This window comes from Hyposmocoma kahamanoa, unplaced genomic scaffold, assembly GCF_003589595.1.
Source record: "Hyposmocoma kahamanoa isolate Upper Pololo Valley unplaced genomic scaffold, ASM358959v1 215, whole genome shotgun sequence".
NCBI lineage: Eukaryota > Metazoa > Arthropoda > Insecta > Lepidoptera > Cosmopterigidae > Hyposmocoma > Hyposmocoma kahamanoa.
Window position 1 is genome coordinate 326,284 of NW_020653736.1, and position 12,456 is coordinate 338,739.

The following is a 12,456-nucleotide window of genomic DNA, read 5'->3' on the forward strand; positions in this document are numbered from 1 at the left end:
GGAACTTGTCTGCCTGTAATTCATAAACCAAAACGAAATATAAAGTAATGCTTTGCGGCAGAAATAGGTAAGGTGACAGTACTTCCCTGGACGAGCTCTTTCACACTTTCACTGCTATTAAATACAACCTTTTAGGAGAGAGGTTTGAAGACTCTGCCAACGGAATCAGTCAACAACCTTTCTAAGCTTGAATAGGAGTTATAAAATGTCACATGTATACATATATATAATTTGTTATTACATAGTTGTACTATATCTAAGAAGAATGCTTTAAAAGGGAATGCAATAAAGATTCATTATGTGAATTGATGCAGTGAAAACAGCATTGACTTACAAATAAATGGACGACGGGTCTAATACAAAAACCACGAAAAAAATGTCCCAAGTCAACCTATTTAAACGCAGTGACATGTAAAGGAATATGAAAAAGCTAAAACGTTGAATTTAAATTGTAATGTCATCGCAGTATTGTCTAATTTTGCTTGCTTCGCTGTCAGTCGAACAAACGAAGACTAAAGCGTAAATGACGCTCTGTATCCGATTTTAACGTCCTATAAGTTCGGACACTTTTTAGCGCGGACCCGACGTCCATATAATTGTAAGTCAATGGAAAACAGGACAAAATTACACCAATGGTGTGAAATTACTCGACAGACGTATTACACATTATTATCCTTCTAAGGTATTCGCGTGGAAATCACACTTTGATGCTAAGTTTCGTAACGCATTTGATATATTAAGGGTGGCAGGGTAGGAAAATCCCTCGCGATCAAAGGCTCTGGAGTCTTAAGATCGTACCAAACCCGCCACCGCCTTTGCCATATTGAAGATATCGTATCGTTTAATAAAAAACAAAAAAATACTGTATCATAAAAACTAATATTTCAATTTGCTTCGTCTATCTTTTTCTTAGATTATTATTATTTCTTCTATGTTAAACCTATGAAGTAAAGCTTACTTCAATTTGAGGTTTCTGTCATTATTAATAATATTAATTTATTTCTGGTGGTTCTTACAACTATGTTAATTAAAAATAATAATATCGAGTTCTTAGGTTTTCGCGATTGTTACACATAGGAAATGAAACTATTTTTCCGGATTTAAATCGCGTATATTTGTTTTTTCAAACAAACCGACGTTTCGGGCCCTATATATAACTATTGTAACTATAGTGAAAAAATAAGGTGGTTTGCATCAATATTAGACATAACTGGTTGAAGACTGTACCACCTCAGTCAACCGTGATCATAGGACCTGTAAACGGCCCGAAACGTCGGTTTGTTTGAAAAAATAAATATACGCGATTTAAAGCCGGAAAAATAGTTTCATTTCCTATAATAATAATAATGTTAGTCGTAAAATTTATTTACCAACCTATATATGATTAGGTCCACCCAGAACTTTAGGATGGAACAGTCATATTTATCAGCAAATACCTTCAAGATCCCATTTTGATTACCTCGCACATGGCTCAACAGGGAAGCAACCCGTTTCCGTCTAATGGCGTAAAAATCATCAGTACGTTTCTCGGCGAACATTCCTGAAGCGCTACAATGACGAGTGAGCCCCAACAGCATTCTGAAAGCATTACTGTATTGGACGCGGCGGGCATTGTGTGCCTTTTTAACCGACTTCAAAAAAGGAGGAGGTTCTCAATTCGACTGTATATTCTTTTTTTTTGTATGTATGTTACGCGATAACTCCGATATTTGTGAACCGATTTTCACGATTCTTTTTTTGTTGGAAAGGGGGTACTTCCATAGTGGTCCCATTTTATTTTGAAGAAAATCATCCACCTCGAAGGGTGGCTGTTCACGCATGAAGATTCATTTTTATAAATAGCGCCTAACTTCAATTTAGGAGCAATTACTTTAATGGTTGATTTTGCTATTTCTCCAATTCAAGGCGTTTTTTCTCTCAATATACTTTGTGTAGTGTCGTAGTGAGAACCTATTTTTATTATCTCCAGTGTCAAGTCCTGTATAGTGGCGAACTAGGGGATATTTCAATAAAACTTAGCAAATAGACGTAATTCCACGTACTTTTGAGGTCGGTTTTTTTAGTACTCTGTACTGAGATTATTAAAAATACTTGACAGAACGCCTAATTACGGGTAATTTTGACTTCCTTAGAGCAACGAGCAAACCTACCAACATATTACTCCGCACTGCCAGTACCCTCCGTTCCTTTTCTATATATCTCGATCGTCTTTCATATCATCAATGTCAAATATTAATGTCATTGAATATTCGTTATTTATTATTGTGACTAAAAACCAAAATATTATGAAGAAATACGAAAATAGATGTAAATTATATAGAAGACGTAGAGACAAAGAGAAGCCGAAGAGGTGAAATATTCCGTTAGTTATGTACATTTTGTATTAAGTCGTGAATAGCTGACCCTACTCCAAAGTAACACCTGATACCAACCCTAATTACGAACTTCAGTTTATAATGTATTCCATGAATGATAACTATGAAATAATGTATGTTCTAGTTGTAGACATGTTCTTGGAAAAGTACAATTACGATATAGCAAATTGTGCATATAGAACATGTTTCCAGGTACTCTATGATGTAGGTTACTTTTTTTTTTCTTTATTTATTTACGAACTTTTATACAATGTATATGCCAGCACCATCGTACCCTAAACTATAGCTTACCTGTCTGGACGGTGCTGTTAGAGAGCCGATTCAACAAATAGTAGTTTTTTTGCCTGTTTCGTGTGGGAATTGCTTAATATAAAATTTATAGCACCACAAGATATTCGGTTGATCTGCAGGTCTCTCATCAATGCCGCCCTCTGTTGTTCGTACCGGACTTATTCCAGTAACAAATGGTATGCATCTTCCACTACTCCACATAACTCGCAATTAGGAGAATTGTATTTTTTTTGATAAAGAAAGCAAAACTCTTTAATGGAACGTGTCCGGTTCTCGTCCTTGGTGCCATGACAATTATTTTTCTACCATAATCGCACTCTGCAAACCAAGGTAAACGAGGAGACTGACACTGAATTGTGCGATATCAGATATGATTCATCGAGCACATTTCGACTATATTTGGGAAGACATTCTGAGTAACATGGTAGTATATTCATCGCTTGCCCTTCTGTTATTCCACGCTTATCTTAGGATATCAGCCTCATCGTTCGCCTTTAGTTCAGTGTGCGATGGTACCCACTGTATTGGTTTTTTTAATCTGTTTTTTTACTCTATAAAAGTGGTCTAAAAAAGTTATGCCATTTTCCATAGGGAATACGATATGGGGTAGTGTACATAATATATGTCAGGCCAATAGAAGTGACCAAGTATCGCTTATATTTTAACTAATCATTTTTTTTAATGAAAGTTTATGAACCGGTTGCAAAACCTTTAAGCCAATTTAACCAATCAGGCAGTAGAGCGTTAGAGAAGCGTCATATTTGATATATTTTAATTAGCAAATATACGGCGTTTTTTTTTTGAAACTCGTAGTTCTGTGAAAAGAACTATAATGAAATTTTAAAGAAAGTCAAAGTTAAAATCAAAGATTATTTATTCCATACGTAAAATAAATTTACACTTGAAAACGTCACATTTAAGCTACTGCTCGTACACTACGCTGACCTCCCTGAGAAGAACGAGCAAGAAACTCTAGGGATTGCTCTTTTCAAATAAACTTAAATGCTATGGAATACACTTTGAATCAAATTTGTGTGAATTCTGCCGTGTCGTCTTTCCATACATCTTTATGTAACACGTAGTCTTCAATTTTGTAATATGATTTTTCGATCAAAATATTTTTAATGTAGTTTTTAAACTTAGAAAATGATAAACTTAATATATGCTCCGGAATCTTATTGTAAAAACGTATACAGTTCCCCATAAAAGAGTTGTTTACTTTGGTTAAACGAAATCGTGGTAACATGAGTTTGGACTTAGCTCTAAGGTTAATATTATGAATATCTTCTTTCTTATTGAAATTATGTATATTTTTACGGGAATAGAAAATATTTGAGTAAATGTACTGTGATGCCACAGTCATGATACCAGTCTCCTTAAACTTTTCTATGAGAGAAACCCGAGAGCCTAGACGGTACACAGAACGAATCGCTCGTTTTTGCAATACAAATATGGTTTGAATATCTGCCGCTTTACCCCACATGAGAATCCCGTAGGACATTATACTATGAAAGTAACTAAAGTAAACTATTCTAGCAGTACTAACATCGGTAAGCTCACGTATTCTGCGGACTGCGTATGCAGCGGAGCTTAATCTGCTGGCCAGGGAAGATATATGTGGAAACCATTGAAGTTTACTATCTAAGGTCACTCCTAAGAAGACTGCTTTATTAACAAGGTCTAACTTTTCTCCATTTATTTCTATGCTTGGACTAATCGATTTTACGTTAGGTAATTCAAATTTAACACATTGTGTCTTATTGGTTTAGAAGTTAAGGAAAGTTTAGTAGACAATAGAATTTTAGTTCAGAACTAAAAAAAGCGCCTTTGTAATATGGTTTATGAAATTAGAATTGACAGATTTAAAGTACAGGAATAGAAAAATAGAATACATATATATACTTAACAAATATACGTATTTTTCTACAATAATAATAATAATTCATTTATTTGTGGAAACACAGGTTATATAGAAGCTGACATGTACCTACAAAATACGTAAGTTTCACTGTCTCCGGCCAAACAGTAGGCATACAAATATATACATTCACTCACATGCACTCGACAGACTAAACCAGGTGTAACATGTTTCGTTTTTCAATAATATTACATGAGCATGCACACATGGATTTAATAAGTCGGTCAGAATTTTAACGAGATGATAGTTACATGGGTCTATTGATACCCTATGATCGTATAGAATATGTAGCACTAACTCTGAATGCGATATTTTCGTTATAATGAACTATGGGCTTTACGGGATTATAGGAATAATGTTCCTCTAATAAGGTCTAAATCACTGAATGGCCCCTAAATCTCTCCTTGGAAAAATTCCATGTCCACTAGTTTAACATATACATGGGTCAATAAAGTGACTCACGTTCAACAGCTAACAATATGTTCGCGGCGTAGGAATTCGTCCTACGCGGTGTTCCTACGTTACATGTATGGCGAATCATTTACAAAAATCGAGATTCCGGAATAAAATCCAGGAAAAACGACTCTCGAGACTATTTCAAAACTAAGTTATTTTACTGTGACGTTTTCACCTTTTGTACAATGATTGCATAAACCAACGTAAGTTTTGCCGTCCACTAACTAAAATGTGGCTAAGTGACAAATGGTCAAATAACCGTTTTAAATAGCAAAAAATAGAGCACAAAATTCTTTTTTAAAAACAGCTAAAGTTAATTAACATGTTTGACTTATCGGAACTTACCCTAACGATTCATATAATAAAACTGGGTTATGGTTTTTTATGATATCTCAAAAAAAAATATTTTGTCACGTAGCCGCATTTTAGTCAGTGGATGTCAGTGTTGACGTACACGTGCTATACGTTTATTCACGCGCGCCACGGAAGAAAAAAAATAGGGGCCTTAACCTTCCAGTGATCGCGCGCGGTCTCCGAGACCGCAGCGACCTCATTTTAGTCATTTTACTAAAACTATAAGCCATAGATGGTTGAGCGACCATGATATCCTCGAGGAGATGAGGTACATCTCTTTAGTAGCCCTGTGACATTCGTCGCAAGCGCACATGTGTCTTTATTTATGTTTGCGGTCTCAGATTCCGCGCGCGACCGGTCGTGTTCCAAAAAAATTAATGGAATGAAATTGAAACCTGGGTGAGTATTTCAAGTTATTTGTACTATATTATTTAATAAAATTAATGTTAATTGTTGACTATCTATACAATTCAAATTTTGCTATTGGCGCTCTGATTAGCTTTCTATATTGTCTATGTACTGTTTTTGTTCTTGTGTGTGTGCAATAAAGTGTATATCTATCTACGTATATTACAAAATTACATTATTTTATGTAATATTATGTTCGACGAATCAGAACGGCTTGCAGAGGAGGCGGAAACAGAAGATGAAGATTTTGATGATGTCAAACCATTGATACTGATAAGAAGTAGGTTATCATAGTACAGTCAAGAGCACGTCAAGCTTGACACTTTGTACTTGGACCGTATTTATCGTAAGCGGCATAGAGTTGGATTTAAGTCTTAGGTGTCAAGCTTGACGTGCTCTTGACGCTGTACCTACTCTTATAAATAATTAGAAGTTTTTTATTTTGTTTTCCTTTTTTATTATATTAGAATTAAGATATTACGTAGAACATTGTGAAAAAAACAACATTTAAAAATAATTGTGCTTTTAGAGTTCCTACAAAATTGTGCAATTATCATTGATAATAACTTTTATTGGTCTTAGTAATAATTATGATGTCTGTTAACGATTAAGATAGAAATTTTCATCTTCTTTGTTATTTTCTTGATTTCTAACGTTGTTTTGTCTCATACGAGTAAAATTTTCAATTTTTGTAGACTGTTTGATTAATAAGTACAAATGAAAAAAATAATAAGTAAATAATGTTTTTTATATTCATTTATATAGACAAAAGACTTATTTTTATTATGTGCTATACAACGTCATGATAATATTCATTTGTCTTCTCAAACTGAACGAGCAAAGTTACGGTCTCACAGACCGCGCGCGACTGCTTATGTTCGGCGCAAGGGTGCGACCACTGGAAGGTTAAGCGTCGATTATTATCAGAACCTTAAACTTAAGTAACTTAAACTTAAGGTTAAGCGTCGATTATTATCAGAACCTTAAACTTAAGTCTTAAAAGTCTCGATGTTCTCGAGACTGAAAACATCATTTGATAAAAAATTGTCGACAATCGCGACAAATTCTACACCAACATTCCCCAGAATGAAAGCTAATCACGTCCCATTGTCAGCCGAAGGTGATTCCGCCCGATAATGCAATCATTTTTACTATAAGGCTTATTTGAAGTCGCTAAAATATTTGTTTGTTTGCAAATAATATTAGTACATGACTACACAAGTAACTACTTAGCACAAACATACCCCGTTGGGGTGTGGCAATTAATTAGTTCTTCCTAATAACTAACAAAAACAGATATAGACTTTAAAGTACTTGAAATCATGGAAGAAAAAACAATGGAATTGACTTAAGCCTCGATTACTATCAGAACCACAGTCGCCAAAAATTCACACAACTGCCTCTACTAAAACTGCCTCCGTGGCCGAACGGTTACCATGCCGGATTGCCACGCAGAAGTTCCAGGTTCGATTCCCGGGCCGGTAGAAATATTTGTATGGCCTACATTTATTTCTCTCGTGAGTTTGGGTGTAATTTGTGGTTGTCTATGTGTGTGTCCATGGCACCCGTGATACAGGGTTTCCCTAGTGCGGGGCTATGTTGAGTGTGTGTGTGTGTGTGTGCATTATAATTTAAACTTTACCTTGTTGGCATAATCGCTGATAGTTCAATGCCTATTATTGCAAGTTACGAGAGTTATGTTTTGCTTTCAAATTGAAATTTCAGGCAATGTGCCGCCATCTAGCAGTCAGTATCTGAACGACGGCGAATTCGAGACGTTTACTTAGTTCCCCAAAAAAGAAGCGACCGTATTTCAGCGGTATAAGATTTACTTTCGTTTCTTGTAACAAAAAAATATTACGTTACACAGAAATTAAATTAAATAAGACTTAAAAATAATATAAAACACATCATAAATAATAATACGTACGTACTATAAGTTTCCGGAATAAATAAGAAAAAAATACTATAAATTTAATTTATTGTTTCTCAAAATATTCTCTGTTAGCGTTAATGTACTTTTGAATGAGAATGAGATGAATTTTGAAAATATTTATGCCACTCCTCTGTGACAATCTCTGAAACATATTTTTCATATTTTTCGACAGCCTCTTCAGGTGATGAAAAACGTTGACCGCGTAACTGGTTCTTAATTTGTGGAAATAAATAAAAGTCATAAGGTCGGGGCGAGGTCGGGACTGTACGTGGGATGGTTCTTAAAGTCAACGTTGTTCGCCTTCAAAAATTCATCTGTCTGTGTTTTACGGAGTTTGTCAATAACTTCCGGCAAACGAATGGTCGTGTGCCAATCACTATTCACGGTACAACGATTCTCCGTAGCAACAGTAGCCACGTGTCCGGTTTTATTTAAAAAAGAAGCAATCATCCGCTTAGAGGCACTTTGCACGCGCGCCACTTTGGTTGGTTTCGGCTCATCTCGACAGACCCATACACTCGATTACTTCTGTGTTTTGGGATCATAACTATAAATTCATGTTTCGTCACCTGTTATTATGTCCCACACCAAATTTGACGCACCTTCGTTGAATCTGGTAAGCATGGCATTGCACCAAGTGACACGATCCGTTTTTTGAGCCTCAGTCAAATTGTGTGAGATCCACCGAGAGCACAGCTTTCTCACACCCAAATGTTAATGTAGTATTGATTGTATTTGACTCATGCCTATGCCTAAAGATGCCCGAATCTCATGGTATGTCACATGCCTGCCTGTTTTGATCATACGGCGCAGAGCATCAATGTTTTCGTTGTTCACAGTAGTGAACGGGCGATCATCACGAAATTCGCCACTGAGATTCACACGACCGCGTTGGAATTCTGCAAACCAGCTATAAATAGTCGTCTTTCATGGTGCTTTATCGCCGAAAGCAGTTTGAAGCCGAGCGAAGCTCCGTTGTTAAATTACCCTTAAAGTCGTAGAAAATGATACTACGAAAATTTTCACGAGTTAAATCCATGGTGGTGTAGACAACCAATTTCTAAAATGACGCCGCAATGTAAAAGCAAGTGACAGTCAAATGAAACAAAATGTATTCTACAGCCAGAGTTGTAACTCTGGCTGTCTGGCTGTTTTCAAATGTTATAATTACTTTTTAAATATTGTTTATGTAAGTGGCCAGTTCCGGAAATTTATAGTACGCCCTATGTATTGCAAGCGCGACTATAATTTTTTTTTAGTTCACCAAATGTTTCACATCATCTTATATGTGAGTCCATGAAGTCTCTCACACTGTAGTAGCAACCATTTATTAAGAGAGACTTTTATTTGGTTTTGAATATGTTATTATATTTTTCTTTCCTAAGTGAATTTTGTACTTTTGAATTTTGTGAGAAAAAAAAGAAACTAAATACAAAATGAACTACTAGAATAATAAATATTACTTTAATGTCAAAGTCGCGTCATGGTACGAACTGAGTGAATGAATAGTCACGAAACTGCCAATAAAACATCATAGTTTTAACATTACAATAAGCTTGCTTTAAGCGCGTTATGGTACGAAAAGTCAATGTAAGGCTAAAGTAATATTGTTTTAAGAGGTTGTGGTAGGCCCCCAGGTCTCCTTTTGCGGAACAAATTTGAATTCAGGAAACAAAACAAAAGCTCTGTGGTAAGGTTAAAACTGTTACATAAATAGTTAAGGTTGTTGTTGTTTTTAACGATTTTCGATAAGACTAACTAACCAAAATACTCCGTAAAATGGTACAAATACAATTAAATTTAGAATTCGAATAAAAAGATACAGAGATTATGAAGACTAAAAGATTTATAGCTATTGCTTCGGTTTTACACACCCTTTGAATTGTACCAAAAAAAAATATTTCACCCCACTCCATCTGATAATGATGTCAGAAATAGACATCCGTCTTCACAAAGTCATAAATCCATTCAAAGGGCAATGTATACGGTTCTATGATAAGAATCCTGTAGATATTCAATATTTGCCACTGAAGAAAAAAATATATGCAAAAGATTTAATGGGAGATGTATCCAACTATTTTTATGATGCCTATCGAAAGGGTAAATTATTAGCAAATATAATGAATATATTTAAACTAATTACCACCTTAATTATTTATTTTGTAGTTGTTATTTCAAATACTTTTGTAATATTCGGTTAGTGGTAACGATTGTATTTTGTTACTTGTGTTTTGAATAAACAAAGTCGAAAACTATATTTTCTATTTCATATTTTAAATACATTTTATAAAAAGTATTTTGTAATTTATATTTGTAACCCAATAACTTTGACAGTATTAGTGAAAACAGTTCCGAAGTTTACCGCTAGATGGCATTGGCATAAAAACGTAATTTCTGAATCGCGCTGTTGAGATTTTCCCTAAAGTAATGTACCTGTCACCAGTATTTTGAACGAAATTGAGAGATTTAACGATTGCATTTCTACGGTTATCCTCACTACTAAGCGGAAGCTTCTCGAACTCGCCCCCATATTTCGGGACAGGTTACGAGAACATCTCTGCGTCAGTGTCTTTTTGTAATATTCGCTTCCACCGGGACTTGTCGCGGACTCTGCGCCGCGCTGGATGCAAGCGATGGGGCGAATCCCTTTTATTGGACACCCTTGTATTGTAAGCTGTTGTACAATAAACCAAGTCCTCTTCACCTAATTTCGTCGTTTGATTCCTGGACGTAGTAAGGGGGCACCAGCTAGCCGGGCGAATCTCTACAACCCTGCACACCTCCTCCTACTACATATTTTAATTAGATATGAAATACGTTATTTATTTTCTTCAAAATTATTTCATCCTTAGTATTCCGGATTTGAATAATATGAGACAAACTTGCGTTGTTTTCACACGAATTAGAATAGCGCTGCCTTAGGAAGAAAGAAAGGTAGCAAATTCTAAATTCGAAGATAAATATGTTTAAATAATTTTGTTAGGTTTCTGATTTAAAGAAAAGTTTAAATATACTTTTGACATTAAGCAGTTTATTTATGTTATAAATACATAATACATATAAAAACTTTCATTGTGTTTTAATCAGCCGTTTTAATACATTAATTTTTCTTTTAATAGAAAATAAATATAAAAATATTATCACTGTTGTGCCTTTTTTGTGTTATTAAATTGTAATTAAACTACATAATAAGGGCACACCTCCGTACATTATTGAGTGAAATTCTTTGATATTAGTGTTTTTAATATAATGAACGTCAAATATGACTTTTTATAGTAATAAATTAGATTAATGATGTCAGTTATGCCTTTCCAGCTGCAAAATAGGTATATTCAACAATTATTGAGATATATTTCTACAACAAAAAATTGGTAGATTGGCCTTATTTTCCTGATTCCGTATATGTATGTAACCTTAGAATAATAACGCATAGAATGATAGTTTCATATCAAACGAACTGTCACAAGTGAGGCAAAAATCAAATTCATGTAGGCTAGTTTTAGTAGTAGGTAAATTTTCAGTTTTATTGAATTTTTATATAAAAATACAAGTTGAAACGCGTTACTTCCTTGTGGAACGTGATGTTAGTATCTATTTTATGTTTGTTTGACGTATTTTTACATGCATTTACCGCACATTTCGTCATTTTTAGCTAAAATTCTTGATCTGTTCGCGGTGCAAGTTGACCTTGAGAAGGCCCGCCCGCTCGTGTAGGCCCTTTGGGCGCGCTTCAATTTGCCTCACTTAGCGTGTGCGGACTAGGTTTCTATGCGTTATTATTCTAAGTATGTAACTCAATTTTGATAAAAATGTTAATTGTGCCTTATTTCGTTTCGAGGGCAGAGTATGACTGACAGTTGACCTTTCTTAATGACAATAACCTCACCATTTACGGAAGTTACGTATTTAAATGACCATTTTTAAATGTGCAAAAGCAGCAAGCAAAAAAAAATGTAAACGGTCATCTTTTTTAATGATTGATCCTATTTTTCTGAGACATAAAATAAATTAAATCGATTGATATTTTAATCTGTTCTGAGTTATGCAAAAAATGTTTGATTTCTATCATTGACTTACAAATAAATGGACGACGGGTCTAATACAAAAACCACGAAAAAAATGTCCCAAGTCAACCTATTCGAAATTTAAATTGTTATGTCATCGCAGTATCGCGCTGTCAGTAGAACAAATGAAGACTAAAGCGGAGTGTCGCGCTCTGTATACGATTTTAGCGCCTTACAAGTGCGGACATTTTTTAGCGCAGACCCGACGTCCATATAATTGTAAGTCAATGATTTCTATAAAGTAATTTTGATAGGCCTCAAAACTAAGACAAATGAGCATTAAAAATAAAATGTAGGTACTTATTTTTAAAAAGTTTAGAACCAAGTAAATGTTGATTATATTTGTATACTAATGTTATATAATTTGACATGAAAACTTGTTCGGAAACGTAAGCAAATTGGCTTCTTACGCGCCGGCCGCTGCCGCGACACGCTCGCTTTGCTCGTTCAGCTCGTGTTGCTTTTTCATATACTAATCTAACCTAACTTACTGATTCGAACGCGCAACTAAACAACCAAGATTTATCAGGAGATCAATATCAAGAGATATACTGGTTATAAATGTCATCAATCGTTAAAAGAATAAAGCAATAATAAAAAAAGAGGATCAATATTATTATACAATATTAAGTATGCTTAAACATAATGCTAGTG